Raw genomic sequence first — 20,577 nt, forward strand, 5'->3', positions numbered from 1 at the left:
CTGGTGCTACCTGTTTAAGCTTGCTAAGTTTATTTTGATAGGCTCGGGGATTCCATGTTACTTGTATTACTTAAGTGGATGCTGATTAGCCTAATTGCAGGATCCTTCTTTTGAGAATGTAGTGTCATTCAGCTGAGCCACTGATGTTCTTTCGGAATTCTTATGAATAAGCTCTCATTGCCGTCTCCATATCAGAGTCCACTTGGGTTCGGATATTGCTAGCGCACATTGTGACAGACATCATGGCAGAAGTACCAACATTAGTTAAGGCACTGTGTACATTTCTGGTCTCCATACTGCAGAGTGGATGTAATTGGTACAGATGATGCAGAGTGGATTTATGAGAACATTGCCAGGTTTGGAGAATTAATTATGAGCGAAGACTGGATAGGTTGGAAGATTGAACTGTGGTGTATAAAATTACGAAGTCTAGACAAGATATATAAGGAGGATCTATTCCCTTTAACAGAAAGATCAATTTCAGGGGAACATGATTTAAGTTAATCAGGAGAAAGATTAGAAAACTAAGGAAAAGACAGGAAAATGTACTAAAAGATCTGAAACTCACTATTTAAAAGGGCAGTCGTGGCAAATACCCCATTTTGTTTCAATTGTGTCTGGATAGGCTCAGGAGAGCTATACTCTGTAGGGCAGGGGTCCCCAACCTTTTTTGTATTGCGGACTGGTTTAATATTGACAATATTCTTGGGGACCGGCCGACCCGGGGGGGGGGGGGGGGGGGGGGAGGGCGGGTGGGGAGTGGGGGGGGGTAGGGTTGCCAATGGACAAGAATAGCAGTCAAATGCGTTGTTTACCCAGAAAGACTACAATGACCATGAAGCCCTGCGCGGGCACCAGTGCGCATGCGCATCGTGACCTGCTGATCTCTCCCCCCCCCCCCCCCCCCCCCCAGCAAATCCCTTTTGGCGATTCTGTTCGTGGGGGTGGCTGTTAATCACTACTGGAATATAGGCGATAAGTGGGTAATACACTCAATTTTGTATCTAAAAGAGTTTATCTAACGAATTTAATATTAAACACACAGCGCATATTTTCCTCGCATGAATACAGTGATAGGTCAATTATCAGGGGAGGACAGGGGAGCTTGAAGTAAGTTTTGAACAAACTTCCAGTAGAAGTGGTAGAGGCAGGTTCGATATTATCATTTAAAGAAAAATTGGATAGGTATATGGACAGGAAAGGAATGGAAGGTTATGAGCTGTGTGCAGGTCTTAGTAGCGTTCGGCACGGACTAGAAGGGCCGAGATGGCCTGTTTCCGTGCTGTAATTGTTATATGGTTATATAAGTCAATAGCATCATAACATTTTAAGTAACGTTTGGATGTTAAACACACAGCACATATTTTCCCCGTATGAACATATAAAATCATTGCAACACACCAATATCGCTGAATCGGTGGGAGCCCTGGGCTTGTTTCCCTGCAACAAGACGGTCCTATCGAGGGGTGATGGGAGACAGCGATACTCGAAGGGGGTTCCTTATGTCCAGTCTATTCCGCAGTTTAGTTTTCGTTGCATTCATTGCAGAAAACTCCGCTTCGCAGAAAAATGTTGGAAATGGAAGCAACGTTTTCAGTGCTTTCGTGGCTATCTCAGGATATTTAGCCTTGACTTTGATCCAAAATGCCGACAGATGTTATGTCAAACATACTTTTCAGCCCGCCGACATTTGCAAGCTCGAGGAGTTGATCGCCTTCCCACCCTGACACGGATGACCTCGCATGCGTAATGGCTGATCAGTGGCCGTGACAGGGAACGAGGAAAGGTACAGCTGACTCATATCGCCAAATCATATCGCTTCCTCGCGGCCCGGTAGTTGGGGACCGCTGCTGTAAGGTAATGGAACACAAGCTGGGAAGGTCAGCTTTCGATTAGCATGAACACGCTGGGCTGAATGATCACCTGTTTATGCTGTAAAGTTCCATATGCAACAGATTAGCAAAGTAAAATTCATGGGATCTAAGGGAACGTGTTATTGGATTAAAAATTAGCTCAGTGGGAGAAAGCTATGAGTCACAATTGACAGTTTTGTGAATGGAGGACTCGAAGTGGATAATTTTTACAATGCTCAGTATGAGAGTGGTTACTTTCTTGGTATATTATAGATTTGGATTTAAATGGAAGGTCTATGATTAAAAGGAATCAAAATTTACTCTTGTTAATAATGAGGAAGAAATTTATAGGCCAAAGGAGGATGACAGTGTATTGGTTGGATGGACATATTTTAATATGCTCTGAGAGAAAAACTGCTTTGCCCATATGGGGAATAGCACCATTATTGACCCAGCTGGAGGTTTCTAAAGGACTTAACTTCAAGATGGATTCAGCATCAGACAGCACCTGTGACAGCTAGCGAAATAACCACCACATTGCAATCCTCAGAAAACCATTTACTGGCTCTGAATAAAGTAAGGTAAGAAAATCAAAAGAAAACTACAAATGCTACAAATTTGAAATAACAAAAATGCTAGAATCTTTCAATTGGTTAGGCAGCATTGTGTAAAGAGATACAGAATTAATGTCTGTGGTCAAGTTTCTTTTTTTATTATAGTCAGAACTGAGCTGGATATCTTCTGACAGCAATTTAGACACACTTCCTGTTGCAGATATATGTGGCCTTGTGCTACAGAAGGAGGATAGATAACTTGTCCGCAATTTCTGGTTCTGTGAGTGGGTGTCTATCAGGGTCAACACAGGTTATGGAGAAGAAGATAGGGAGAAACTATATTGTGGGTGTAAGCTGTGGGAGGAATGTGGGTGACAGAGTTGCATATTGTGCAACTTATTTTGTAAGAGAAAATGAAGGTGATTCATGTGATATTCTATTTACAGAATAAAGAAGTTTATTCTATATATTGGAGAATGTGCAGAAAATGAAAGGCTATCTCAATATGATGGTGAATGAAAAGCTATGAGAAAGGTGCTAATAATAAGTAAAAATAATAAGTCTGCAACAATGGTTGCTTATTATGAGTAATTTTATCAATTTTTTTCATTGTGCTCAAAACTCTGGTGTTCAAATACATAACTAGTAATTACTTTTAAAAATATGTCCAGTGTTTGCCTTTATGATAAATTGCTCTTTCAACTTTTTTCTATTGACATATATATTGATATAACAAGGAAAACATTACCTAATCAGAGCAAAAAGTGAGTTAGATAAAAACAACTTACTAATGCTTTTCCTCTTTCATTATTCAGCATTTAATTCCTGGTTGTGGTATTTCTTGCCAGACACAAACTAAAGAATATATTGAAAAACAAAACTCTTGGTTTTCAGCTCAGTTAAAAACCTGGATGACAGTAATATGCTCTGAAAGAAAAGGACTGCTCATTGTTTTTTCACCATTGCATTAAAGGTCAGGCATTAATCACTCCATATGATCAGGGTAATGAAGAGGAGAAGAGACTAGGAAAGTGGAGACATTGGGAGGGGAGAGAATGGGAAAAGACAACAATAAATCTGGGATTTGTAATCATGAATAAAGACTAGGGACATTATATTAGAGGCACTATGCAAACTGTGTAGGCCAATACTAAGAGAAAAATAAGCAACACACATAAAAGTTGCTGGTGAACGCAGCAGGCCAGGCAGCATCTCTAGGAAGAGGTGCAGTCGACGTTTCAGGCCGAGACCCTTCGTCAGGGCTAACTGAAGGAAGAGTGAGTAAGGGATTTGAAAGGGGGAGGGGGAGATCCAAAATGATAGGAGAAGACAGGAGGGGGAGGGATGGAGCCAAGAGCTGGACAGGTGATTGGCAAAAGGGATATGAGAGGGTCATGGGACAGAAGATCCGGCAAGAAAGACAAGGAGGGAGGTGGGGTTGGACCCAGAGGATGGGCAAGGGGTATATTCAGAGGGACAGAGGGAGAAAAAGGAGAGTGAGAGAAAGAATAAAAAAGAAAGAAAAATAAGCAGCTACTTCTATTCCACATTTGTTCAATGTAGCAGTTTGCTCACTTGCATGTGCATGTTCACTTGCAATACAAATACAGCAATTAGTTTTATCAAGTACCTAATTATGATGTGCAAATCCAGAGAGTGAAAGAAAGCACCTCACAGGGAAGACCATCCTGTTGTCAACACATGTTCTTTCCAGGACTGGGGGGAGGGGGGGTGTGGAAAATCAGGAATTTGGCCAAAATATTTTGTAGCCACTTAGGGAGCACTGATGCTATTGCAGATTCATATATAGTCATAATTTTCTCATGACTTTTAGGGTAATAGTATATTATTTTTTTCTTGTTAGCCTTAATGATTTGCGAAACAAGGCACAATGGCACATGCCATCAGTGACAATGCAGTGGTGTAGGATAAAGCCTTGCTAGATATTTTGAGTCACTAATCAGAGACTAGATATAACTATTTTTAACTGATGGTGTTATGACTTGTTTTAATGAATCAAATTGAATGTGCTTGTGATCAGAGACAAAATAATTCTTTTGTCTGCAAAATCTGAATGTTACTAACATTCTTAATGGGTAAGCATCTTTCCTGTTTCTTTATATTTCAGTTTAGCGAATGCTTTGCATGTTGAATATTTTTAACCTGAGGTTTTGCCACTATGTTATCACTCATCAACATCTAAGCATTGACATTTTACCTGGTATTCTATTGATTCCCACATCAAAGAACCATGTCTCTGCTCTAGACCTTCCACTGCCAAATTCATCAGTTTTCAACGTTTGAATTAAAACAACACAAACAAAAATACAGCCTGTATGACTAACTGTTTTTTAAACCTTTTCCTATCAGCTTCTTGGGCTGGACCATCATACAGTAGCTCCTTGACCAATTTGACCAATGATAGTGTGATATTTGCAATACACGTTTGCACTTTAGGTTACTTATTGCTGCTGCATTTGTATGGAGGTGTATATACTTTCCAGAGGATGCAATATATAAACTGTATACATGTTTGACACCATCTCATTTTGCACTGGTGAAACCTTGGTTAGAATGCTACAGTTGCAAAAATAGAGAAAGCCGATGGAAAAAAAACTGACATATAATTTAGTGCCAAATAATTACAATATATAGAAAATAAATCTTTGACCTCTCATTTGCACTGATGATTCCCTGTCAACTGCTAAACTACATTAAAATGTCCCCATGAAATGCAAATGTGAAAAGAAGTACATATAACATCTACCGGCCAAATGTGTACAGCATGGAAGAAAATATAACTGATGAGAAATCCGAGTGTGAAATTACACACCTTACACACCTATGTGATTTAATTATGATTGAAATCAATTGAAAGGAAAAAGGCTCAGAGAACTCTACACATGTACAATGGTGTGCAGCACTCACCAGAATGCCACTCCCATGATTCTGAACCACACATTCAGCCCACAAATAACATTGGTCACTCATGCAGAAGTTCTTGTAAGACCTGCTTCATTATAGGTCATAAGGGACCTACTCAAGCTCTGGAATCCATCACTGGAAACTTGTCTCGGGTGGATCCTCAGTGCCACTGGTGCAGAAACTCCCAGGGGCACCGGATGCTGAGCTAATTTCTGCTTCCATTGATGCAGTCAAAATCTTTCTATCCCCGTGGAGTTTCGGACTACTCCAATCACTGCTCTGCTTGACGTCACTGGGGAGCAGAGTGCTATTTTGTAAGAGCAAAGAGTTCAGAACGAGAAGCTTCCTATCTTTGGAGGCCCTACCCTCCAAAGTCTCCATTAGTTGCTAAAGTTTTTTTTATCAACTGTACTAAATATTCTGATATACAGTCAATATTTATATTTTAACAGGTTTTGGGTATTACATGTTACATATAATGTTACAGGTGTATGTGGAAAAATAAAAATAATTTCAAAGCTCTTTATTTATTATATATATAATTGCCTTCCAACCAGCAACAAAAAACACTTAATGTTATTTGGGTATTTAGTGAGATCCTGCAACTGATGCAAACTCGTGAGCTTTTGAATATCTGGTTGCAACTTGGTTAAAGATAATCAAAGATCACCTGTTTTCACAACATCAAGATGGCAGTCTTTTGATGGCAGGTGAAAGGCTTGACTAAAGCCACATTCGATTAGATAAGAATCCAATTAAAAACAACTTTGCTTTATCCCAGAGCTGTGGAAACTTATTTTGAATATCACTAGTTATCCAGAAATTTTGCTTGCTGCGTTTGAAGTTTGCTTGAGCTGTTCTATCACTCTGCACAGAGGTCAATGAGACATTCTTTCAGTGTGGTGTCAACATCATTCACATTCACCCCAAATGAATCCACCACCAAATCAGGATTTAATTTTGTAAGCAAATATTTTTAAATGCTATTATATATGCAAATTCTGTGGCAATAAAGAGTAATAAACCAAGAAAAGTGAATTGAACTTCCTTTTAAAATATGCTGCACCAGGGATTTAATGGCAGTTGTGATGTTAGGTCATGATACAGAGGTAGACTTCACGCCTTTGTGCATTTTAGCCATTTCTAGAAGATGACCCCACTGCAGTAACTGCAGCCTCCGTGTCATGTTTTATAAGTATTATAAAACACTATAGGAAGGATGTGGAAGCATTGGAAAGGGTACAGAGGAGATTTACCAGGATGCTGCCTGGTTTAGAGAGTATGCATTATGATCAGAGATTAAGGGAGCTAGGGCTTTACTCTTTGGAGAGGAGGAGGATGAGAGGACATATGATAGAGGTGTACAAGATAATAAGAGGAATAGATAGAGTGAACAGCCAGTGCCTCTTCCCCAGGGCACCACTGCTCAATACAAGAGGACATGGCTTTAAGGTAAGGGGTGGGAAGTTCAAGGGGGATATTAGAGGAAGGTTTTTTACTCAGAGAGTGGTTGGTGCGTGGAATGCACTGCCTGAGTCAGTGGTGGAGGCAGATACACTAGTGAAGTTTAAGAGACTACTAGACAGGTATATGGAGGAATTTAAGGTGGGGAGTTATATGGGAGGCAGGGTTTGAGGGTCGGCACAACATTGTGGGCTGAAGGGCCTGTACTGTGCTGTACTATTCTATGTTCTATAACGCGCATGGGTCAGTGGAAGGCAAACAGAACCAGCCTCCTGCTGCATGCTTGCTGATTCGCCTTGCTGCAGAAAGCCCCACCTGCCCAGTCTGCAGTTTGTCATTTGGGGATGGGTATGGAGCTGTGCTTAGTGGTCTACCCTGCAGCGTGTAAAATGTCAAGCAAGAGCCGATATAATGATTGACGTGCCACCACCCCCTCTCCCACACCCAGGCTAAGCCATTCTGCTGCCTCATTTGCATCATCTAGCATATTTCCCCATTGATTTCATTTAGGGTTCCAATTAATTTGCATGTATTCACTTTTTTTTAATATATTTTAATAATATTTCATTAAAACAGTAAACTTATCATGGTCCATTCAGAAACCTCCTGTGGCCCCCAGTTTCTTGTTTTTTACTTGTGACCCCTCAATACCTCACATTGAGAACCACTGATTAAAAGTACAGGTTTAGAGGGAAAGGGGCTAAACACAGGCAAATGCGATTAGTTTAGGTATTGAACTATGGATGCGTTGGGCCAAAGGACCTGATTCCATGGTGTTTAACTCTCTCTGGTACATACGTGCAAAATATCTGCTTTATATTTGACAGTTATTTACATTGACTTGTTTTTAAAAATGTAATTTCTTTTTTATTATTGTATTAGAAGCAGACTGTCTCAAATCAGTTAGAGAAAATACATGGTCCAAGATCTTCCATTGGTCCTGATCCATGTGAAGCTTTTCTAGAAATGCATTATACATAAGTTATAAGGAAAGGTTGAATAGGTCAGAATTTTATTCCCTGGAGCGTAGGGGACTGAGGGGAGATCGTATAGAGGTATACAAAGGGTATAGATGGGGTGAAAGCAGGCAAGCTTTTTCCCCACAGGTTGGGTGAGACTAGAACTAAAGGTTATAGGTTTAAGTGAGAGGTGAAATATACAAGCAGAACCTGAGGAGAAACATCTTCACTCAGAGGGTGGAATGAGCTGCCAGTGGAGGCAGTGGATGCAGGTTCAATTGCAACACTTAAGAGAAATTTGGATAGGTACACAGATGAAAAGCTGTGCTCTGGACTTGTGTAAATGGAACTAGGTAGGAAAACAGATCTGTCACTCCCTGGGGAAGTGTATGATGCTCTAATATCATGCCCAGTCTATCTTCTAAAGCTAATGAGGATGAAGGGCTTTATCTTTGAGTGGCTGTACTCTTAAAGCTTGTGTGAAGCATACTGGAAAATGTGGTATTGAAGATCTACTGTTTCCTGGAATAATCCAAAGACTGTGAAGTTCAGGACGATACTGACCTTTATCTCTGACAGAGCAATGTAAATATGGGTGCCTGGTGTAGTTCTGTCTACAGCAGGTGATAGTTCTTTGTCTTCATGGTTTGGAAACACTTAGCCTCTTGTTCTTTGAGAAACCGTAGAGAAGATTCTGTGAACATTCTTGACAAATAAAAAGAGGAATGCCTAAACAGACATAGCATAAATATTAAATTACCAGATTAAAAATTCATCAGATTGGACATGAGCCCTTGTTTTCCCTTCTTTCTTGGGATCTCTGTGCTTGCCTGCTCTGTTTCTCTTGGTGGCTCCTGCAGCACCACCATAGGGATTATGACAGAAAATTAATAGCTAAATCATAGTAATCTACAATTTGCAGAATAGGTCCCCTGGATGCTGTGTGTTGACTATCGGCAATCTCCAAGTCTGCAGTCAGCCTCCTCCTGTATTAGATTGCAGACATAATTGCCAACTAAGTGAACTGATTGTCTTTTAAATTGTGCCATTACTCTGAATGGAGTACTACAAAATAGAGTGGATGATATCACTCAGAGTGTGCTCTACATGCTGAAAATCTGATACACTCTGGTGCTTATCATGATAGGAAGTTTGAAAATAACAGAATTTTCACATTATTGATGATGCTTGTATGAAGTACAAGTTTTCTATACTGATACACTTATACGTGAGCCAAATTTTAGGTGTGACTGTTTAAATCTGCTGTGGGCAATTGTATTGAGTTTTCTACATTATAGTGTAGCTGAGTTAATTGGATATGGCCACAATTACCAGTAACGCACACAAAATGCTGGAGGAACTCAGCAGATCAGGCAGCAGCTACAGAAAGGAACAAGAGTTGATGTTTTGGACCAAGACCCTGCTTCAGAACTGGAAAGGAATGGGGTAAAAGCCAGAATAAGAAGAACGGTTGGGGGGGGGGATGGCGGGTGGTGGAAGGGCTACAAGCTAGAAGGTGATGCTGAAGCCAGCTGAGGGGGAAGGTAGGTAGGTGGGGGAGGGGGTGAAATGAGAAGCTGGCAGGTGATAGGTGGAAAAGGTAAAGGCTGGAGAAGAAGGAATCTGATAGGAGAGGACCATGGGAGAAAGGGAAGGTAGAGGGCACCAGAGGTTGGTGATAAGCAGGTAAAGGGAAGAGAAGAGGTAAGAGGGGAGCCGGAGTGGGGAATGGAAGAGGAGAAGAAAGTGGGGGGGGGGAGGGGGAAGAAAATACTGGAAGTTAGAGAAGTTGATGTTCATGCTGTCAGACTGGAGGCTACTCAGATGGAATATAAGGTGTTACTCCTGCAACCTGATAGAGGCCTCATTCCGGCAGTAGAGGAGGCCATGGACCAATATGTCAGTATGGGAATGGAAACTGGAATTAAAATGGCTGGCCCCCGGGAAGTCATGCTTGTTGTAGGAGGAACAATGGCGCTCAATAAAGTGGTCCCCAAATCTATGTCTGGTTTCACTGATGTAGAGGAGGCCACACTGGGAGTACCGGATAAAGTAGATGAACCTGACAGACTCACAGGTGAAGTGTTGCCTCACCTGGAAGGACTGTTTGGGACCCTGAGTGGTGGTGAGGGAGGAGGTGAATGAGCTGGTGTAGCACTTGTTCCACTTGAAGTGGTAAGTGCTGGGAGGGAGTTCAGTGGGGAGAGGCGAATGGATAAGAGAATCATGGAGCAAGCGTGTTGCTCTGTCTTTCCAGCATCTGCAGAATCTCTTGTGTTTATGATCACAGTCATGTTCACTTTATTGTGAAATAACTCAGTGTTGGCTGATTCAATTCTTCCTTCAGCAAACATTTTAATCATTACACTTCCTGGAGACTGTGAAAGTGCAGAAGTAAAAATTTATTTTGGGTTACAATGAATAGCTATTGTAACACTTACATTATCATTTAAGTAGATACAGAGCAGTGAGAGTAAACCCTCGTGAAGTTATCAAGCTTAGAAAAATTAAAACAATGACAGACAGTGCTGAATGCAAGAATGCAGTTATAGAACTAAATTTATATTAGTCATAACACAGCAGCAGAGACAATGCATAATAAACTAGTAACTCAATAGACAAGCTGATGTAAGGAATTGGGGGTCCAGTAAAAAAAGAGGCAGGGATATACAGTATTGTGAAAAGACAATTAAAAAGCTGTTGAATGAGATGTGTGAAGGCAACCTCAAATATATTGCTTGGATGCAAAACTCCAGAATGTAATATTGCATAATGCATACATCCTAATGAAATGCTGTCCTCTACATTTATGTTCTGCTGATAAGCCAAACACTTGTTTATCTAGTTAACCTGTTTATCAGTTTGTTGTATTGCCACATTATAACTGAAATTTAGCTGTTGTGCTAGAGTGGCCTGCCTTGACTTGTACTTTGTTTCCTGTTTATTTCTGTCAGTAGGATCCCAGTAAAGTTGGTTACACTGAGAATCTTGCCACAAAGTGATGCATTTTGCAAGTTTCTATCATACCAATGCAAGCTGCAGGTGAATTTTTTTTGTAATTTTCAATGCTTTTGCAAAAGTGAAAGCCATTCTTCCTTTATATTGCGCTATTTTTACTTCTCTAAATGAAAGACTTTATTTATCAAATCATTTTCAATAATATTCCAAAATAAAGAAGAATGCATAAACAGACATGGCATAAAAGTCAATGTACCAGTGTTACGTACCCCGTAACTGGGTTGCCAAACCAGCAGAAATGGAATGCTCGTTGGAGTCTGGATTACTAGGAACTAATAAAGTTTTATTAAAGAAATAAGTAATACGGTACAATAATCGCAAAGATATAAATGTAACAGGTTAGCAATGATAATACACACATATACACAGAAATAGGGTAATAGAAATCAACCAAGCTCTATCTCAGTCTAGGGGTAAAATGATCAGTCTTAAGTGAAGCAGAGGTCAGTTCAGTTTTGTGCAGTTCGAAGTAATCACTGTTGTTGTACCGTTGGAGCGAGAGAGGGAGAGAGAGAGAGAGAGAGAGAGGGAAATATAGATATGCAGTTGGTTTTGGGCAGACCTTTTGATGTCTTCTGATCCCGCTGTGGTCACCGACTGTGACCCCTCCGCTCCGGATACAATCGTTCTCCCGTGGTGAACCCGGCACCCAGGCAAGGGTGGACACACACCCCAGGTTCCCACCGATCGTACCTTTACACCCTGTGAGCCTCTGACCAATTCCTGCGAACCGGTCCTCCAAACTCTCACCAACTTGTGGGGGCACACTGCTCTTTCCAGGGTCTTGTGGCGTGTCATTCCTCAGCAAACCTGCTCTTTTTAATCCCCCTGCTGGGGTATCACCTGTCCATCAAACTTCAAACAGTTCAGGTTCAAAGCAAACGGTCTGTCAATATCTGAATTGTGTTTCTTTCTCATTAATCTCTCTCTTCTCTCTTATTAGCATTTTGAATGTTTCTCCATTGTCTTCCATTATCTCTCTCATTAGCATCATCTGTCTGGTAGCTCTGCTTGGTGTCACACGTGACACCCCCACCCTTAAAAGGATTTTTACCGGGGTAAAAATTATGGGCATGAATGCACATTATAAGATACACACTAATATACAGGTAGTCATCAGCTATTTGGCTAATACAGAGAACTTTAAGATTTAACACCTTGACAGACAATCAGCAATCACATTGTCAGTTCCTTTTATATGTTTTATCTTAATATCAAATTCCTGTAATACCAGGCTCCAACTTAATAAGCGTTTGTTTTTATCCTTCATTGTGGCCAAAAACACTAATGGATTGTGATCAGTGTAAATTATCAGTGGTTTCCGTGCTGGACAAATATAAACCTCAAAATGTTGTAATGCCAGTATGATAGCCAATAATTCCTTCTCCACAGTGGAATAATTTCTCTGACGGACATTAAACTTTTTAGAAAAATAAGTCACTGGGTGTTCAATTTCCTCTTTGTCTGTCTGCAACAGCACCACCCTGCTGCTTTGTCGCTAGCATCTGTTGCTAGAGAGAAGGGTTTTGAAAAGTCAGGCGCATTCAATACAGAGTGGTGACACAGAATCGCCTTCAGACTCTTGAAGGCTTGTTGACAAAGGTCGTTCCACACAAACTTCGCATTCTTCGGCAAGAGCTTAGTGAGAGGGAGGGTATTATCCGCAAAGTTTTTGCAAAACTTCCAATAGTACCCCACTATCCCCAAGAACCTTCTCAGGGCTCTCTTGTCCGTTGGGATGGGAACTTCAGAGATAGCCTGCACCTTAGCCTGCATCAGTGCCAGCTGCCCCGTCCTACCACAAATCCCAGATATGTGACCTTAGCGTGGCCGAACTCACTTTTCGCGAGGTTCACTGTCAGGTTGGCTTCAGACAGCCGTTTAAACAGCTCCTCTACTGCCACAATGTGCTCCTCCCATGTGTCACTCCAGACCACTAAATCATCAATATACACTTCTGTGTTCTTTAACCTTCTTATCACTGAATTAATCATCCTTTGGAAGGTCCCTGGGGCGTTCTTCATGCCAAAAGGTAAAACATTATACTCGTATAACCCGGATGGAGTGACAAATGCTGAGATTTCTCTAGCCCGGTCAGTTAAAGGAACACACCAGTACCCTTTCAGCAAATCGATCTTTGTGATGTACTTAGCTCTCCCCACTTTATCGATGCAATCGTCTACCCTTGGGATGGGTATCAGTTTTTGTGATGGCGTTCACCTTTCCGTAATCTGTACAGAATCGTATGCTCCCATCGGGTTTCGGGACAACCACACAGGGAGAGGCCCATTCTGATTTGGATGGCCTAATAATATCTGTGGCTAGCATGTGTTCAATTTCTTTCTCAACTAGCTTGCCCTTCTCCAAGTTCATCCTATAGGGTTGTTGCTTAATAGGCTGATCTGATGTAACGACAACATCATGTACTGTCCCCTTGCATCGCCTCGGGACATCCGGACATACATCTGCATGCCGGTTAATTAGCTTTATCAATGGCTCGCTCTGTTCAGGGGTTAAGTGAGAGACCTTATCAGCAAAGTTGGCCAAAACAATAGAGTTCTCCAATCTGGTTGGCACCATATTTATCTTTTCAAGATGGGTTTTCCCCTTATCATTTGGCACCCCAGCCTCACTTATTTTTGTGATACCACTGACTAGATCTGCTTTCTGATCGTGGTAAGCTTTTAACATATTAATATGTACTAATTGTGTCGGCTTACGTCTGTCCGGCGTTTCAATAACATAATTCAAAGAGTCTATCTTTTTAATCACTTTGTATGAACCGTGGAATCTCGCCTGGAGGAGGTTGGTTACCACTGGAAACAGAACTAAGACCCTATCGCCCACTTGAAACACTCGTTCGCGGGCATGCCTATCATACCACTGTTTCATTTTAGTTTGGGAGTGTCGTAGATTTTCTTTGGCAAGGTCACAGATCCTTGTAAGCCTCTCACAAAATTTTCTTTCTTTTCTTTTTAAATCTTTTTATTAAATTAGTACACAAAAGGTAAAACATATAGAAACTAATGCACTGTTGCGATATAAATTTACAAGAGATATTAATACATTAAAAAAAAAGTACAAACAGTGCAGTTTAGTTATAAAATAATGAGGTAATATAGTAGTATACTAATTTTCCATGTATATCAATAAAGAGAAGAAATAACCCAAAAAAAGACCCCCCCAAAAAAAACCCACTGTGCAACTAACCTACAAAGCAAAGCAAAGCAATGGGCTAACTAGGTATCAAGTAGACTTAAACAACTTAAACAATCACGACCTCAAACCCGACCTCCATTAATAACAGTTAAAAACCAAGAAGGAAATGCAAATGTGGTCAAAGAGAAAAAAAAGTTACATTAAATGAAAATGTTAAATAAAAGATCTCCAGGTCTGTTCAAATTTAACTGAAGTATCGTAAAGATTACTTCTGATTTTTTTCCAAATTTAAACATAGTATCGTTTGAGAAAACCAAAAAACTGTAGTTGGGGCATTAATCTCCTTCCAATGTTGTAAAATACATCTTTTTGCCATTAAAGTAAGAAATGCAATCATTCTACGGGCTGAAGGGGAAAGATTACTGGAAGTTTTAGGTAATCCAAAGATAGCAGTAATAGGATGGGGAGAAATATCTATTCAATACCTTTGAGATAATATTAAAAATTTTAAAACATAATCAATCATATTGACTTGTACAGTTGGACTGGACCATTGCTCTTTCTTTCTTTCTTTCTTTTTAAATCTTTTTATTGAATTAGTACACAAAAGGTAAACCATATAGGCACTAATGCACTGTTGCAATATAACTTTACAAAAGATATTAATACACAAAAAAAATTAGTACAAACAGTGCAGTTTAGATATAAGATAATATAATAGTATACTAATTTTCATACAAATCAATAAGGAAAAGAAAAAAAAAACCCAAACCCTCCCCCCCCAAAAAAAAACCCACCGTGCAACTAATACATCTTTTCGCCATTAAAGTAAGAAATGCAATCATTCTACGGGCTGAAGGAGAAAGATTACTGGAAATTTTAGGTAATCCAGATAGTAGTAATAAGATGGGGAGAGATATCTATATTCAATACCTTTGAAATAATATTAAAAATGTCTCTCCAAAAAGTTTCCAGAATAGGACAGGACCAAAACATATGAGTTAAGGAGGCTATCTCCACATGACATCTGTCACGAAGAGGATTAATATGAGAATAAAAACGAGCTAATTTATCTTTGGACATATGGGCTCTATGGACAACTTTAAATTGAATTAGGGAGTGTTTAGAACAGATAGAGGAAGTATTGACTAGTTGTAAAATATGCAACCAGTCATCCGCCGAAATAATAAAGCCCAATTCCTTTTCCCAATCTGACCTAATCTTATCAAATGGAGCTTTCCTAAATTTCATAATAGTATTATAAATAATAGCCGTTACACCTTTCTGACATGGATTAAGGTTAATTATAGTATCTAAAATATATGTAGGAGGTGACGTTGGAAAGGAAGAGAGTATAGTACTTAGGAAATTTCTAACTTGGAGATATCTAAAAAAAATGTATTCTTGGTAAGTTATATTTATTAGATAATTGTTCAAAAGACATAAGGGAACCATCTAAAAATAAATCCAAAAACCGTGAAATACCATTAGTCTTCCAAATATGAAAAGCATAGTCCGTGGAAGAGTGGAGAAAGAATATGTTGCCTAAAATAGGAATCACAAGCCCAAATTGATTAAGATTGAAAAATTTTCGGAATTGAAACCAAATACATAAGGTATATTTAACTATCGGGTTACAAACCAGTTTACAGCGTTTCAAATCAAAAGGAAGAGAAGAACCTAAAATGGAGCCAAGTGCATAACCTTGAGCAGATTGTAATTCCAATACTACCCATTTAGGAATGGATAGTGTATCTTGATCAAGTAACCAAAATTTCATGTGTCGAATATTAATTGCCCAATAATAGAATCTAAAGTTAGGCAATGCCAAGCCTCCATCTCTCTTAGCTTTCTGTAGATGTATTCTACCCAGTCTCCGGTTTTTATTTTGCCAAATAAATGAAGAAATTTTAGAGTCAACTTTGTCAAAAAAGGATTTTGGAACAAAAATCAGTAGTGCCTGAAATACATATAAAAATTTTGGCAGAATAAACATCTTAACCGCATTAATACGACCAATCAAGGTTAAATAAAATGGAGACCATTTAAATGAAAGTTGAGTAATATGATCAATTAAGGGTAAGAAATTAGTCTTAAATAAATCTTTATGTTTACAGGTAATTTTATTCCCAAGATATGAAAAATGATTATTAATCAATTTAAATGGAAGGTTCTGATACAAGGGAAGTTGCTTATTAATTGGGAAAAGTTCACTCTTACTAAGATTTAACTTGTAACCAGAGACCATTGCTCTTTCAGTAAGGTCAGAGGTCCTCTGGGCCGATGACCGAAGACGAGCTCGAATGGGCTGAACCGTGTCCCTTACAGCAAATAACAGGAGAGGCAAGGCATCATCCCAGCCCCTAGCGTTCTCTTGACAATAAATTTTAATCATGGTCTTTAATGTTGCGTGGAATCTTTCCAATGCCCCTTGGGACTCCGGGTGGTACGTGGAGGCCAAAATCTGCTTTGCTCCCATCTCATCCAACATCTGTTGGAATGTGTGAGATGTGAAGACACTCCCCTGATCTGACTGGATTTCCCTGGGCAGCCCCACCGTAGTGAAAAATTTCACAAGCACCTTTACTGCTGTGGGAAACTTGATGCTTGCCAGGGGCACCGCCTCTGGAAACCTGGTGGTGGCACACATCATAGTCATCACATACTCTTGCCCACTTGCAGTTCTGGGCAGGGGATCGACAAAATCCACAATTACTTGGGAAAAAGATTCACCGAAAGTGGGTATCGGTCGAAGGGGCACTTTAGGCAGGACCTGGTTCGGCTTTCCTACCACCTGACAGGAATGACACAGTCTACAATATTCAATAATATCCTTCCTCATGTTCGGTCAGTAAAACTCTTTCATAATTCTATCGACTGTCTTCCTCACCCCAAAATGTCCACCGAGGGGTATCTTGTGGGCCAGGTTAAAAATCTCGTCCCTATAAATTTTCGGCACTACCACCTGGTGTACCACCCCCCACTCCTCATCTGCGGGCATGGTACTTGGTCTCCACTTCCTCAACAGTACTCCCTCCTTCACATAATAGCCCACGGGTTCCCTTTTTATTTCTGCTTCGGAGAGAGCTGTCTCAGTCAAAACCATCAGCTCCTCGTCTCGTTCCTGTGCCTGTATAAATTCCTTCCTCGCTAATGATAAATCTACCTCAACTCCCTCACTTCCTTCCACTCCACTATGCTCCTTCTTCTCACTTTCTAACCCCTCCTGGTACAAGGCTGGTAAAAACGTCTCAGCTAAATCTACATTCGCTTCGGCAGCCTTCCTCGACATGCGCCGAGTTACTGCGCAAACGGGATAAACCTGTGAGTCCATGGGCGGGTCCTCAGTCCTGGCAGGCTTGCTCGTCAGCTTTACTGCTGGGTACACATCTCCACCTGCAAGGTCGTTACCGAGTAAGACCTCCATGTCTTCCATCGGTAATTCGGGCCTCACCCCTATTGTGACCGGTCCGGAGACCAAGTCACTTTTTAGGTGTACCTGGTGCAAAGGTACTGCGTCAGTCCCTTTCCCAATGCCTTTTATCACACTGACCTCCCCAGTCTCGGTCTCTGCACTAAATTCTAACACCTTCCTTAAGATCAATGACTGACAAGCCCCAGTGTCTCCAGATCCGTACTGGAACTGGGGTTGACCCCTCCTTCACCGACACCAATCCGGCTGAAATAAACTTCTTGCGCCCTTCCTGAACTCTATCAGACCTCTTCTCCCCTAGCGGTTTGTTTGCCGGCTCAATACAGCCAATCGGAGTCGTTTTCCCTTTCCCCGTCTCCTTCTTTGGGGCAAAGCACCTGGACGCAAAGTGACTGGCTTTCCCACAATTATAACATACGACCTCAGGAGACTTCCTACCAAACTGCTTCCTGTCTTCCTTATCCTTCTCACTAGTCCTCGGCTTACTTTCTGGCTTTTCCAGCGGACTCTCTCCGCCCTCTCGACTACCCTTGTGGTAGCTTTTACTCGGGGTAAACTTCGCTTTGTGTGTTAACACGTATTCATCCGCTAACTTAGCAGTTGCGGCTAAGGTTTCTGCCTCTTTTTCATCTAGATAGGGCCTCATACCTTCAGGGACACAACCTTTAAATTGCTCAATCAGTATTAGCTGTAGCAGTCTGTCATAATTCTCAGTGACCCCTTTCGAGGCGCACCAACGCTCACAATACATCTGCATCTCATGGGTAAACTCTAAATATGTGCGGCCCCGCTGCTTCCTCACATTCCAGAACTTCTGCTGGTATGCCTCTGGGACCAACTCATAAATCCTGAGTATAGCCTCTTTCACCACATCATACCTCTGGGCATCTTCTGCTGACAATGCCGAGTAAGCTTGCTGAGCCTTCCCCTTAAGTACGCTCTGAAGCAAAACAGCCCACTTATCCCTCAGCCAGCCCTGACTTGCAGCGACTTTTTCAAAATGTAGAAAGTACTGATCAACATCGGCCTCCTCAAATGGGGGAACCAACCTAACCTCCTGGGTCGCCCTGAACCCTCCACCTTGGTTCGGCATTTGGCCCCTCTCTAGCTCCATCCTTAACTTCTGCAGCTCAAACTCCCTTTCCTTCTCCCTCTCTTCTCATTCTTACTGCTTTATTCTCTCTTCCCATTCTAACTGCCGTACTCTCTCTTCCCATTCTAACTGCCTTACTCTCTCTTCCCGTTCTAACTGCTTCTCTTCTCGTTCTAATTGCTTTACTTGGAACTCGTGCTCGGGTCTTAATTTTTCCATCTGCAGCTGCACTGCTTCTCCACCAGATTTGCTCATAGACACCACCTCCAGCTCCCCTTGGGGAAACACACCTTTAGATACATAATGCTCAATGATAGCTCTGTGCATCTCCGCTCTCCTCATTGTCGACTTCCCCTTAAAAAGATTCAACCATTTGGCAACAGTGGCCAATTCTGATTTCCTGGCATCCTCTAATACCTCCAAGGTTGGCGCCTTTAGAAATACCTCAATCTCCATTTCTGCTGTTTGCCCTTTTTTTCTTTCGGGAATTTTAACCGAATCAATATACCCAATCCCAATTTTGGCGTTTAAAATCCCGGATGAGATCCCCACTTATGTTACGTACCCCGTAACTGGGTTGCCAAACCAGCAGAAATGGAACGCTCGTTGGAGTCTGTGATTACTAGGAACTAATAAAGTTTTATTAAAGAAATAAGTAATGCAGTACACTATTCGCAAAGATATAAATGTAACAGGTTAGCAATGATAATACACACATGTACACAGAAATAGGATAATAGGAATCAACCAAGCTCTATCTCAGTCTAGGGGTAAGTGAAGCAGAGGTCAGTTCGGTTTAGTGCAGTTCGAAGTAATCGCTGTTGTTGTACCGTTGGGGGGGGGAGAGAGAGAGAGACGCAGTTGGTTTTGGGCAGACCTTTTGATGTCTCCTGATCCCGCTGTGGTCACCGACTGTGACCCCTCCGTTCCGGATACGATTGTTCTTCCGTGGTGAACCGGGCACCAAGGCAAGGGCGGACACACACCCCAGGTTCCCACCGATCATACCTTTACACCCTGTGAGCCTCTGACCAATTCCCGTGAACCGGTCCTCCAAACACTCACCAACTTGTGGGGGCACACTGCTCTTTCCAGGGTCTCATGGTGTGTCATGCCTTAGCAAACCTGCTGTTTCTATCCCCCTGCTGGGGTATCACCTGTCTATCAAACTTAAGACACTTCAGGTTCAAAGCAAACAGTCCGTCAATATCTGAATTGTGTTTCTTTCTTGTTAATCTCTCTCTTCTCTCTTATTAGCATTTTGAATGTTTCTCCATTGTCTTCCATTATCTCTCTCATTAGCCTCATCCGTCCGGTAGCTCTGCTTGGCATCACACATGACACCAGATAAAAAGACTCAAATACTGATATTAATATATTTTTGATTACATTTTCACAGCAGCCTCATGTTGTACACTGCACTGAATCCACATACATTTTACTACGCTCCGTTAAGCATGAGCATTCAAAGGAATTCAATAAGCTAATAAGTATTTTGAGCCTATTCTGTCATTCAGTGACATTTTCATTAACACCTTGTCAGGTCATTATTTCCAGAAACCCAACAGGAACACATTATGGCACATCAAACCTTTTCACTATTGACAAGGCAGAAGTTAAACCATAAGGTACAGGAGCAGAATTAGGCCATTGAGTCTGGTTCATCATGGCTGATCCAATTTTCCTCTCAGACCCAATCTCCTGCCTTCTCCCCGTATCCGTTCAAGCCCTGACTAATCAAGAATCTACCAACCTCTGCCTTAAATAGATATAAAGACTTGGCCTCCGCAGCTGCCTGTGACAAAGAATTTCACAGATTCACTGCTCTCTGGCTAAAGAAATTCCTCCATTCTAAAAGGACGTCTCTCTATCCTGAGTCTGTGTCCTCTGGTCTTAGACTCTCCCACCATAGGAAACATCCTTTCCACATCCATTTTATCAAGGCCTTTCACCACTTGATAGTTTCAATAAGGTCACTCCTCATTCTTCTGAATTCTAGTGAATACAGGCCCAGAGCCATCAAATGCCCCTCATATGACAAGGCATTCAATCCTGGAATCATTTTCGTGAGCCTCCTTCGCACCTCTCCAGTTTCAGCACATCCTTTCTAAGATAAAGG

The 20,577-nt window shown here is 41.2% G+C and overlaps 1 long non-coding RNA gene across 1 annotated transcript in view; it reads left to right on the forward strand.

The window, feature by feature from the left end:
* The first annotated feature begins 1,662 nt into the window (after positions 1-1,662).
* Positions 1,663-20,577, forward strand: part of LOC140191697 (uncharacterized) — a 37,572-nt gene continuing 18,657 nt past the window's right edge. Inside the window, exon 1 of the long non-coding RNA XR_011883881.1 lies at positions 1,663-1,786. This is a non-coding gene — a long non-coding RNA (uncharacterized lncRNA). The remainder of the gene's footprint in view (positions 1,787-20,577) is intronic.

This window comes from Mobula birostris, chromosome X (genome assembly GCF_030028105.1).
Source record: "Mobula birostris isolate sMobBir1 chromosome X, sMobBir1.hap1, whole genome shotgun sequence".
Classification (NCBI taxonomy): Eukaryota; Metazoa; Chordata; class Chondrichthyes; order Myliobatiformes; family Myliobatidae; genus Mobula; species Mobula birostris.